The following is a 13,328-nucleotide window of genomic DNA, read 5'->3' on the forward strand; positions in this document are numbered from 1 at the left end:
TTTCTCAGTCCTGAGCAACAGCTAGCTGTGTGCTGCTTAAATCCTCCAGCTACTAGCTGAAGTTCCCACACACCCAGTAACTCAAGATGCTGTCAGTGCATCCCTTACAGTAGTAGACGTCAGAACTCCTGAAGTGACTAAAGGGCAGGTTCCTGCTAGAGTCAGCAGGGCAGGAGGTATTCTTGGCTCGCCTGTCTCCTGGAGGCTGCTGTCTCCCCTTGGCTCAGTGGTGTGTCACTCCCATCTCTGCTTATATTGTCATATTACCTCCTCCCCGACTTCCTGCCTCCTTGTGAGAACTTTCGTGATTCCTGAAACACCTGGGCAATCCAAGATGCTTGCCCCATGTCAAGATCCTTAATGTTCCTGCTCCTGCCGAGTCCATTTTTAGCACAGAAGGCCACAGACACACAGATTCAGAGGACTGGACAGGTTATGTCTTTGGGGACAGTTATTTCACCAACTGCCCAAGCCTTTCGGAATTCCCGAGTCAGATCCTGACTGCAAGCCTGAGGCTGCTTGCCATCTCTGGTGATCACATCTTCCATCAGGATCTCGGAGAAGCCCAGGCTTTTGTCTGAGCTGCCAGCAGAAGCCATGGGGCGGGGGTGGCTATTCCTCAGCAGGGCCCTCCGGGAACCTCTGAGCAGCCTGTGCTGGCCATCGTGCATGCAGTTCACCAGAGCCAGGCCAAGGTAGCCTCACAGGCAGCCAGAGAGCAAGGACAGGGCACAGGTCAGGAAAGCAGAGTGGATAGGTGCTGAAAAGAAAGATGCAGATGAAGAATAAAGTAAAAAAAATCTCTTTCTTAAGAGGGGCTGGGAGATAGCACAGTTAGTGAAGGTCTTGTCTCACAAACGTGAAGGCCTGAGTTTGGTCTCCAGAACACACATAAAAAGCTGGACATGGTAACCAGCACGGACAGCCTCAGCACCGAGGAGACGAGACAGGGGGACCCCTGGGCCTCACTGGCCAGCCAGCCTATCCTAATTGGTGATCCGATGGTAGAAGCAAAGGCAAATAGAGCGAGTCCATGGCTGGCTTGCCTATCATCTCTCTCAAAAATCAAGACAAGCTTTCGCTTGCAGAGAGGGGACCAATCACCCCAATTGTCCCGAGGCTGAGGGTTTTCCTGGGAAACCTGGGACAAGCTGTTCACCTAACTTGCAGGGCAGCTACACAAAACTCAGCAGTGGGCTTGGCTGCCATCTACACTGCTGCCCCAGGCAACCTGGCAGCCAGCCCAACCCCCTAGCTGTTACAAAATGCTGTCCACACGAAGCCGAGCTTGCGGGTGACAGCTGGAGCTGAGCAGCTGCAAGGAAAGATGATTGCAGAGTCACAGTGGTTCAAGGTCTCTATGACTCAGGAACTCAACTTTTCTATGGTCACTAGTGGGGCAGAGTTAGGGCTAGGGTTCAGGCAGGGAGGAAAGAGTTAAAATTTGCAAAGATAAAACTTCACTGATGGGCCAGTGAGAGGGCTCAGTGGGTAAAGGTGCCTGCTGCCAAGCCTGACAACCAGAGTTCGAGCCCTGGGATCCACATGGTGGAAGGAAAGATTCAGCTCTTGATAGTTGTTGTCTGTCAGAGATGTGTTTTAGAGTGTGCACGAACATGCACATGTACACACACACACACACACACACACACACAAACATACATGCACAATGTAACTTAAAAAATAAAAAGCCAGAAACTATTGAAAACGCCCAATGCATTCTAGGGAGAGGCTCCTAGAGTCAAGGGTCCTCATGCTGGAGCCCCAGTACAGCTTCCTGAAGGAGCTGCTTGGGTGAAAGAGACCTTGCAATGTCTGCCTGCATGGTGACGTGCTCCCTAGCACATCTGAACTGTAATTCCTCAGTCCAGACGGACGTGATCCCGATGATACCTCTGGACACAGTTAAGATGTGTGTGTCCTGGCCTAATTCCCTAGGGCCAGGCTAAAGGCAGTGGAAAGACACTTCTCCATCGGAAGGCTGATTTTGTGAGCAGCTGAACTCAGGGCTGCACCAAAGTCCCTTCCCTTCCTGGGGAGACCCTCGATCCCTAAGCTGCCTAGGATACATCATCCTATTCGTATTACTTCTTGTTGGCCATGTTATAGACTGTTACAGTTTGCATGTGTAATACACAGATACTCCACCAGGCTGTTCATTCTTTTACGTAAGTGATTTTTGTTTAAGTCTCAAGAAATCCATTTGGGGGTAAATGTCTCACTTCCCATTTTATAGATAAAGAAAAAGAAACTGAGACCTGGGAAGGTTGAGGAAGTCACTCAGGCTCACTGAGTCAGGCTCTTGGGTCTACAACTCCAACTGCAGGGTTCCTCACTGAAGTGGGCTCTGGGACATTGCAGATGAGGGGAGGGGGCAGCTGAGCTGCCACCATCACACAGCACAGATCCCCGCCCCCCATGGATGGCCAATGGGCAGAAGAGTCATTTCTTGAAGACTGCCCCCCCACCTCAGCTCCTAGTCTGGACTCAGCATCTAAGAGATGAGGCCCTGGCTCTCCTGTCTGACTCGCCATCCCCTGTCCCTCGTCTCAGTGAGGATGGATCCCCCTAAGCTGCTAAGGATGGAAACAACAACTCCAGCTTCCTTCTGTGAGAAAAGGGGAGATGTATGACACTGAGCAGAGACAGTTGCTACCAAGTAGTAAAGTGATGAATGTCAGCTAGAGACAGGGAGAAGTTCCCGGTCACGTGACTGCCTGCCCTGACTGAAATCGCATCGTCCATGTATGGCACTTCAATACCACTTCCTAGGGGCCCGGAATCCAGGAGCCAGAGGAGGGGACAGGGCTAGGCTCCAGATCTAGTTCCCTAATAAACGTCCCCCGAAGCCGGGCGGTGGTGGCGCACGCCTTTAATCCCAGCACTCGGGAGGCAGAGGCAGGCGGATCTCTGTGAGTTCGAGGCCGGGCTGGTCCGACATCCTCCAAAACAATACAGAGAAACCCTGTCTCGTAAAAACCAAAAAATAAAAAATAAAAATAAATAAACGTCCCCCGAAATTTGCTTACTGGTTTTTGTAAAGTGGGAGATCTTAAAGCCTCCAACTGCCCCCAACTTTGGTCTCCAAAGTAAACACCAAAGCATTCCTCACTGAATGCTGCTGAGGATGTGACCAGCCTCACAGGCCACAAGGAGGGAGTGTGGCAGGGGAGTGGAGTCATGGAGGAGGAGGGAGAGCAGACACAAGGGGACTCAGGTGTGTCTGGTCCTGTTAGAATAGCAGTATGGTGACCAGCAAAATTCCATGGAATTCTCTGCAGTACTTGGGAATAAGGATGTGGGCAGAGGGAGATAATGCTAAGAGATGCCTGGAAAGGGGGGCTTTACAGAGTGGAGTAGAAGCCGAACGCAAAGGAAATTCCCACGAGTCTACAAGGATGGCCCAGCTAAGACTCTTAGCAGGAGTAGAGGCATAGCCTGAGCTGGCTATCTCCTATGATTGGATTGGTGACCACCCTGGGTGTCATCAGAGAGCCTTCATCCAGTGACTCGTGGAGGCAGATTCAGAGAGCCACAGACAAACATTGGGCCATGCTGAGGAGAGAGAGGAGGGAATGTAGAAAACAGGGGGTCAGGAGCATGGTAGGAAAACCCACAGAAACCACTAGCCTGGTTCATGGGAACTCGCAGAGTCTGAACCAACAACAAGGGAGCCTGCATGGGACTGACTCAGGTAGGCCCTCTGCGTACGTAACAGTTGTGTAGCTTGGTCTACTGTGGGACTCCCAGCAATGGAATCAGGGGCTACTCCTGGTGCTTTGACTGGCTCTTGGGAACCTATTCCTCGTGCTGGGTTGCCTTGCCCAGCCCGAATACAAGGGGAGGTGCTCAGTCTTATGGCAGCCTGATATGCTATGCTTTGCTGAAGCCCATGGGAGGCCTGCCCCTTTCTGAGAGATTTTGGAGGAGGGGTAAATTGAGGGGGGAGGAAGTGGGAGAAGAGGAGGGAGGGGAGGCTGTGGTCAGCATGTAAAATAAATTAATTTTTAAAGAAAGGAATAAGGATGGGGGCTGGAGAGACGGCTCAGCGGGTGGAGGTGCTTGAGCACCGTCTATGACCTGAATTCCAGTGGAATGAGGATGAGCAAGAAGAGACTGAGAAACTGCCTTGGCGGTTCCTGACTACAAGCGGTCAGCTCTTGGCTTTGCTATCTGCATCTGTGTACCTGTAAGACTCATCTCTCCCCACCCACAAAAAAAACAGCCTGGAGCAGCCACAGCTGGAGAGAAGCCTCAGCAGGCAAAGACGCCAGCTGCTGCACAAGCCGGCAACCTGAGTTCGGTCCCTGGAATCCACATAAATAGGAGGAGAGAACCAACTCCATGAAGCTGTTCTCAGGAGCATTGTGGCGAGAAAATATTCTTGCGCATGTACAAATACGAGCCTTGGATCCCCCACAAAGGACATTCTGTGATGTGACTTCTATCAATAGGAGGAGGATGACCCTGATCAGGTGACTGGGGCAGGGGGTAGCAAAAATGAAATAATGTGAGTGAAATGGATTGCATAACACCTATCATGAGGGATGCTCTTGACTCCACCCCAGTCACTACCCTGGCTCTTGTCTTACATCCTAAGGTTACATTTAGATTGTTCAGTCTCCCAAGCCAGTAGGATTCCATGCTAGCATCACACGATGAGAAACATCTAGATGAGGTCTGAGGGATGGCAGAGATACAGAAGCATCCTTAATTCCACCCCAGTAAAGGAAGGAGTGGATGAAATGTGGTGGAATCCCGTGCCCGATATCACAGCGGATTCTTACTCCTGCCTAGCTTTCCTTCACCTCTTATTTTGTCCCTCCAGGCCCTTGAACACATTCAGAGCCAGATTTCCTGTATGACGCCCTCTGTTTGACACGCCCTGAGTAATGTCCATCTCACTAAGTCAACACAAGGCTGAACAGTCGAAGGGAGGAGGAGCTGAAGCATCTGGCCATGACAGCATCTGCTCTGGAGGGGAGCTCACGAAGCCACCTGATTTGAAGATTCTTGTAGCATCTAACGGAGACAAAGGCTTCCAGTAACTTCTGACTTTGAAAAATTAACTATGCACCTTGTGTCTAGTGAGGTAATCGTTAAAATAAGGAAATTTTTAAATGAGGAATTAATTTTTTGGCAAATACAATTATCCCAAAAGGAGGGGAAGGAGAAACACAAATGAGACAGGCAGGGACAAAATGACAGCAAACTGAGCTGGAATTTAAATCCAATCTGTGTTGTACTGAGTATATAATTATTCTAGTCAAAGATTATCGGCATGACTTAAAAGTAAATATCAAACTGCATGCTTTATATAAATGATATGTAAAAATACACAAAGGGACTGGGGACTGACACGGTTCAGTGGGCAAAACATTTGCCTTAAAAATCTGACGACCTGAGTTCGAATCCCAGACCACATAAAAGCCCAACCTAGCAGTGTCTGTAAATCTCGGCACATTTCTGCCAGCAGATGGGAGGGAAGGGGAGACAAGACAGTAGAGTCACCGGAAGCCCCGGGTCAGCAAGCCTGGAGTATACAGCAGTGAACAAGACAGACCCTGTCTCAAATGAGGTGGAAAAAGGAATGACACTCAAGTGTATCGTGTGTATCCTATGACCTCCACACACATGCTGCAATGTGGAACATACATACTCACATGCACACACACTCACATATACACACTCATGTACATACACAAAGACATAAAAATGAATGAATAGCAAATGATAGAAAACAGTGACACACATAAACCTTGAACAAAGAAAGTCTATGTGTAGTATGCTCATTAGCATATTTATTTTATCACTATGTAGCTCTAGCTAGCTTGGAACTCAAACTTACAAAGATCTGCCTGTCTCTATCTCCTGAGATCTGGGATTAAAAGTGTGTACCACCACACCTGGTTATATTAATTTTACTACTCTCAGACATAAATACTAAAGCAAAAAAATTATAGAGGGTCACTTCATAACAGTAAAGGATTTAATTTATCTATAAAACAATTAATTATAGCCAGACAGTGGTGGTGCACGCCTTTAATCTCAGCACTGGGTAGGCAGAGGCAGGCAGATCTCTGTGAGTTCACATACACAGACACAGAGAGAGAGAGAGAGAGAGAGAGAGAGAGAGAGAGAGAGAGAGAGAGAGAGAGAGAGAGAGAGAGAGAAGCAAACACCCACTCCAATAACTGCAACTTTAAAAAATTGAAATGAGCCAGGCGTTGGTGGTGCACGCCGTTAATCCCAGCACTCAGGAGGCAGAGGCTAGAGAGTTGGCTCAGTAGGTGAGGGCACTTGTCGCCAAGTCTGACAACCTGACTTCAATTCTGGGAATTTACACGGTGGGATGAGAGACTGGATTGCTGCAGGTCTCCTGATTTCCACACAGGAAAATGTATGGGGATGCAGCCTGCCCCAAGAACATAGAGAGTTCTCAAACTTCAAGGAAAATAAAGTCAGTTAAAAAGGCTAGGTGGAATGCTACATCCCTACAATGCCAGCACTCGGGAAGCTGAGGCAGGAGGATCATAGCTTGAGGCCACCCTGCTTCATAGTGTGTGGTGAGACTTTGCCTTAAAACAAAAATGGGTGGGAGCAGGGGAGATGAGTCGATGGGAGTGAGTTACAGATCTGAAAGAAGATATGAGTGGAGTTGAAGTTCAGTGTCACTGTGGAGAGTAGGCTGTGTGCGCTGTGGAGGAGGGACTACAATTCCCACTACACAGTCCCACTGCTGGCTACATTCATCTTCATTGAAGAGTACACACATATGTCAAAATGCACTAAATAGCAAGCTTCAAGTCTATGCTATATGCTGTAAGTCAATCATGGCTCATTAGAGCTGTTTTTACAAAGACTCCAGTAAAAGCAGAAACATACCATATTTGTTGGCTGGTAAACTCAAGAGGCAGCTCAGTTTGATTTACAGACTGAAGGCTGTCCCAGTAAAGTAAAAACCTCAGCTGTTTCCCTCTTTCTCGGTGGACCTTGATGAGCTCTTCCTAAAATATGTGGGAAAATGCAAAGGATGAGAATAGACAGACACTCGATTCTCCCCTAACAGGTCGGAGAATTTGGTTGGTAAAACAAAGTTATTATAAATCTGTAGTATGCTGTTCTCAGGAACAGGCCAGTGAACAACCAGACAGAGGGGAATCCAGAAGTAATCCTGCTTGTTTGGACACTTGGCATGTGACAGGCACGTATAAGGCAGAGGGTAAGGGCAGGATCTGAGATAAACAGCACTGGCACAGGCAAGCATTTGTGCAAGGGAATATGTGAGGGGTGGAAGAGGTCACCTGATGTCCTCCCGCCTCGGTACACACACATGGTGAGGGGGTACACTCACCTACCCACACTCACGTGCACACACACATAAAATGAAGCTTCTTTTAAAAAAATGGAAGTGAGGCATAGTGATACACATCTGTAATCCCAGTAGTTGGGAGGCAGAGGAAGGTGGATCTCTGGTTTACTAGAGAGTTCCAGGACAGCCAAGGCTACAGAGAGAGACTGCCTCCACAAGAAAAGAAAATAAACGGAATGCAGGGCTGGAGAGATGGCCCAGTGGTTAAGAGCACTCGCTGCTGTTGCAGAGGACCCAAGTTTGATTCTTAGTGTCCACAACCATCTGTAGCTCCAGTTCCAGGTGGCTCAAATACCGTCTTCTGGCCTCAACAGGCATCAGGCATGCCATGGTGCACAGACATACATGCAGGCAAAACACAATATACACACAATAAAATAATAATTACAAAATCGTGTATGTTTTTCGAAGACAAAATGCTATACAGAAGATAAACCAGCATATAGCCAGTATATCGAACAACATGGATAAAGCTTATAAATATGTTGTCACACAATGACTATAAATACAGTACTTATTATATTTGGACTTTTTGAATGTGTACATGAGTGGGCATGGTGACTCCCACCTGTAATCCCAGCACTTGGAAGACTGAGGTAGGAGGATTGCAAGTTAGATGCCAGGCTGAGCTACACAGTGAGCCTTTGTCTCAAGAAAAGAAAAAGAAAAGGTGTGTGTGCGTCTCTGCACACTGGGAAGGTTCCCACAGCCCAGGTGGACTGGCTGTCTGATACCTTCCCACCGATTGGATCACCTGCCCGGACTGTGTGATGCGATGGTGGGCCCATGCTTTTGTCTCCGTTCTCCGATCTTCCCTCCTGTTGGACCAGCCTTCCCACGCAGGCCCAGCACTGCTTTCTAAGCATTACTCTTCTCCCTGGCCAAGCACTGCCCTGAGCCCCACGCTGACACCCAGGCCCTATTTAAGCCTCCTCCCTTGTTCCAGCACTGGCTACCAGCTTGGACCTCCACCTTGCTAATGGCTTCCCAGCCCCACTAGGTCTGACACATGTACTGGAGGCAAATAACAGTGATTAATTAATAATACTTAATTTTTATTTTAAGCAATTAATAACAATTAAAATAATAAAGTACAGTTCCTTTAAGAAGCCAGCAGCATGACGTTGGGGAGAGACAGCTGTTACAGACACATGTGTGAGATCCCGTTTGAAACTCATGACAGAAATAGCCTAGCAGAGGCAAACTTTGCATCTAGATACTTGGATGCTGGGAAGGGTCAGACATGTGCACAGATGACAGCTAGTGCAGAACATGCTTGGCATGTAAGGTCGTGTAAACACATGGAGGACCAGGTCAGAGAAGGACCCTTGGGACCTGTCCCCAAACCACTCCGCCAGGGAGAGGCACAGCCTCACACAACCACTGAGGGAGCATAACGGTGTGGGATACCAGGGAAGCAGGGTGAAAACTCTCAGGGGGTTGCTCGGGAGTGCCGCCTCCCTCCCCCATCCTGCACACCCAAGGCTATATCCTCAATCTGCGGCAGTAGGCCCACCACAGCCCATAAATATTTTTCTATTGACTTTTGTTTTAGTCTTTAACAGTATCCTATGAACTATTTCAATAAACAGTGTGAGGCCGAGAAGCGAAGACCCCGAGCACCAAATAAATCTTTGACAGGTGAATATGAGGTCCCGCCAACTCTGCCTGGGGCTGCAGTGAGGAAGCTGGGACACTGATGCGCTGCAGTGCACAGAGCAGCGTGGATGTGGCCACTGGGACTCCGCCAGCATCTCCAGCTGAGTGGAAAGGGAAGGAAGTTTCCAAGACAGAAAGCAAGGCCAGCTGGAGGGAGAGGGAGAAAGAGGGATGAAACTCAGCCAGTCTGAGGTCATGGCCTCAGAGGCCCTCAGTCCTCCCCTGCTGTGGTGTGACACTTGATGGCTGGGTTCAGCCTCGGGCTCTCACCAGTCACCAGTCCCTAGCTGGTCATTCTAATTCGATTCTCTGCCTGTAACTAGAAGACAGAAGCAGTGCTGGCCATGCAAGGCTGGGGTCGGCATTGAAAGAGATCGATCATGAGCAGCTGAGGATCTTGTTCACCTGGGAGAGTGTTTGCCTAGCATGCAGGAAGCCCTGGAGTTTGATAGCCACACTGCACAAAACTGAGCTCGGTGGTGTGCAGCCATAATCCCAGCGCCTGGGAGATAGGGGCAAGAGGATCAGAAACCCAGGGGTGTGGTGGGCAACTTGGCAAGTTTGAGGCCAGCCTGAGCTACATGAAACCCCTCCCCTCCCACTCTCCTCCAGACCTTTCCCACACACAAGGCAGGGGGAATATTCACATAAAGTCACTTGACACCAGTTTGCAAAATCTCACACTCTGCATGATTTTATAAGCAGGGGGTTTTTTGGGGGGGAAGGGGGCTCTGAGAACTGCCCGTCCCCCAAAGATACCACATAATCTAGAAAAGTTTATTATGACCCAATTCCTCTCATCAACCACCCACTCCCCACTCTCCCAAAGCAGATGAAGTTCTAGGAAAATACGCTACCACAGACTATGAACTCGGTGAAGCTGCCCGTTGTGTACAGTGGTCCTGGAATGCCGGAGATCAGTAGTCAGCCCCTGGGAGGAGATCAAAGCACAGAGCAGGGGCAAGGATCAGGGACAGAGCCTGGTTCCCAGTCTCTGGGGCCTTGGGCAGGGTACCCAGTCTCTGTTGGAGCTTCCAGCTGCTCATTCATAGTGGCTGTGAGCAAACCATCATCAGGATTATTGGGGAAAGCAAACAAGACAGCCAAGATGAAGACTATATGCAGCAGGTGCAGCCTGGCCTCGAGGAACAAAGAGAGAGAGGCCTTGATGAAGACACAGACAAGACTTGGTTTAACAGGAACCTCGGGCAGGCCGTTTCTCCGAAGGCTCTAACGCATAAGGTGTTTAATGGCAATAATACTTTCAAAGAGTCCTGTTTTCCTAAGCAGTGTTTTTTTTCTTACACTGTACCCCAGGCTGGTATGGATGTCATGATGTAGCCCAGGCTGACTTGCACGCACTGTGCAGCTGAGCTTGTGGCAGTCCGTCAGAGATACTGGGATTGCAGGTGTAGGTCACTACCCTCTTCTTATAAGCACGTGTACATGCAGGGTCTTACTGCAGCCTCTGAGGCTTGGACAGAAAGAGAATCGCTTGAGGTCACAGTGTAATGACAAATCGGACACTAACTTTGCATGTCACAGTCTCCTCTCTTTCTCACTCGTTCACCTAGGGGTTGGGGCTTTCGAGGTCTGCAACTCCAGGGGAATTCAATACCTCTGCTTCCACAGGAATCTGCATTCACACACATGTACACGTGTACACACAAACACACTATAATTAAATATTAAAGCAAACAAACGATGCACTACCACATAGACCATCGAACAAGAATACCATACAAGCTTCCTTGATTACAGCTGACCCTTCAGGCAGCCAGAATGGACACACACCAGCCCATCCTCATATGCCAGCTACAGCTGCAGCAACCGCAAGTCAGGGAGGTTGTCAAGGAAACCGGTTCTCACTGTTCAACTGTCCAGAGCCCAGTGAATGAGATCCCAGAAACAGATGGCATGAGTCATTCACTCACTCACTCACTCACTCACTCACTCACTCACTCACTCACTCACTCAGTCCTTCTGCCTCCATGTGAATACTCTATGTGAGTACTTGGGGAGTACTTCAACTTGGGGAGATAGGTGGGCAACACAGAGGCTACATCTTTCCTCTGAGGATCAGGGGACCCTAGGACCTTGGAACAAAGAGGCCAGGACATGAAAGGCTTCCTGTCTGTAAGGAAGGCCTGCTGGAAGTGGTGTCTTCCAACTCATTACTCTGATCATGACGGGGCAGACAGCCTGTGTGTCCCCATGCCTAGAAAGCCATCTTGTGCTGTCCACTTCCTCTAAGCCTCAATGGTCAAACTGGCTAGACACTGTTAATGGGCCAGGTTGAAGTCAGAACCTCAACCCAACAGGAAGCAGGCTTATGATCATTGTATCCCTGCCACCATCTCCGTGTGACCTGGAGCTATGCAACACACTCCTAAAAGGTTACTTCCTCATCTCTCCCATAGGCTGGACCTTGTACGACCAGGGAGAGTTGCTGGTGCCTTTGTCAACCAATGTCTTTCAAGCCATGAGTCTGAAAGTAAAGGATGACCAGTCAGGGCCTCCCCGAGGCTCCCAGGGTCTTCCCATAGTAGAGGTCTGAGAGAGAGTCTGCAGCCAGAGGCAGCTGACGAGTTAATTCTTAAGCCTGTCAGCCCGTGGGGAGTGGAGGCAGAGCAGAGGGCAGGCCTAGAGACCTCTTTTGGAAATGACAAGATCATTTAGCAATCAATTAGTGTGGTCCCCAGGCTCAGGGCCTGCACGCCTGCCTGCTAGCAGAAAGAATGCGCTTTCTACACTGACTGGAAACAGATGCGCTGGTGAACAGGGCTGGTCAGGCCGGGCCTGAATTCCTGGGCACCAGGCTGCTGGTTGGGAGGTCAGGATTTGTTATAACATTCTGGGCACCAGCCTAGGGAGGGAGGTCCAGGCAACCTAGCTACAAGAACAGCCAGCCTGGGGAACGTGGGCCTTCCAAGAGACCCAGGCACAGAGGAGGGAGGGATGTTGACTTTGTCAGCAGTAATCTAGGATAAAATTAGTTCAGCCAAATACAGACTATGACTTTTGACCAACAGATGCCTAGATTCCAAACGTGTGGCTGGTGAGGCGTGAGGAAATGACAGAACGGGTTGCTGAGCATAGAGCAAGGGACCCCGGAATCACCCCTGCTTTAAAACAACGTGGGCCCCATCTCCTAGGCTTAGGCTGGGAGGAAGGCCCACCACCAAGCCCTTTCTGTGTATCTATCTACTTTACAGATGAGAAAACAGAGGCAGAGAGGGGTGGAACAAGTCACTGAAAGTCACCCGCTACATGTGGAATCCAGTGTTTGAACCTGTTTTTAGACTCTGTCAGCCTCGTGATGGGCGGCTGGGTCCCTCTTCTTCTAACTCTCTCCTAGCCCCTTAACAAACGGAAAGGGAAGACTGAGTCCCTAGACTCCAGCCTCACAACTCTGAAAGAGAGCTCACTAGTGTCCCCAGTGGGGCTCGGCAGCCTTTGTCAAACCCTGCCACTGACAGGTGGTCTCATGAACTCCCCAGGCCCCCAGGTCTAAGCTCACACATAGACAGCCACTGTTCCTTTCTGTGAGGATTGAAGTTAGGTGCCTGCAGGTTTGGGGCTTCCCCAGGATTCCTGCTACTCCCCACTGGGTTCCCTTTCCATTGGGTACTCTCAGGGTGTCACGGTGACCCCATCATTATTCCTTGAAGCAATAGAGCCTCTGAACAGATTCTCTGAGGACTCAGCTCTGGGGACCTTGGGCTGCCACCAACTCCCTTCTCTGGACCCAGTCCAGCCCATTCTTGGGATATGGGAGTCAGCTGGGCCTCTCATTTCCCTTAGCACAAGATGGAATAGCCTTTAAGGCAGGGTTTAAGACAGTTTGCCACTGTAAGGGTGATACAGGCCCACCACGGGAAGAGTGAGCAACGTAGAACCCTGAGAGCGGAAAGCCTCCCACTGGGCCCTCCAGCCTCTTCTGCTATGCTTAGCTTTACCTCATTTCATTCCTCCTGTCTCACACCATGCTCTGCTTTTTCCAGAATAGCAATAAGGAGCTTACTGTTATTACAGAGTGATATCTCAGAGCCACCCAGCATTCTGGGAAATGGCTGTAATTCCTTATCTGCTTGCTTTGTTTGGAACATTACTACAAATGCAGTTTTCCTTACTATAGAATCCTAGTTTTTTTCAGGGAATCTACAAGATGTCACCTACATTCTAGGAGATGGGACCTACACTTTTTTTTCTTTTTTCTCTTTTGTTTTTGTTTTTGTTTGTTACTTGTTTGTTTGTTTTGAGATAGGGTCTCATATAGCCCAGCCTGACTGGCCTC

The 13,328-nt window shown here is 49.3% G+C and overlaps 2 long non-coding RNA genes across 2 annotated transcripts in view; both read right to left on the reverse strand.

Annotated features, from left to right (window-relative positions):
- The window catches only part of LOC110342188, a 118,153-nt gene that overhangs the window by 57,068 nt on the left and 47,757 nt on the right, over positions 1-13,328 (reverse strand). The gene's annotated exons all lie outside the window — the stretch shown is intronic.
- LOC121141422 lies at positions 8,411-10,203 on the reverse strand. The gene is made up of 2 exons (XR_005878334.1): positions 9,889-10,203; positions 8,411-9,178 (listed from the first exon to the last, which is right to left on the reverse strand). It is a non-coding gene; the product is annotated as an uncharacterized LOC121141422 (long non-coding RNA).

This window comes from Mesocricetus auratus, unplaced genomic scaffold (genome assembly GCF_017639785.1).
Source record: "Mesocricetus auratus isolate SY011 unplaced genomic scaffold, BCM_Maur_2.0 Super-Scaffold_100007, whole genome shotgun sequence".
NCBI lineage: Eukaryota > Metazoa > Chordata > Mammalia > Rodentia > Cricetidae > Mesocricetus > Mesocricetus auratus.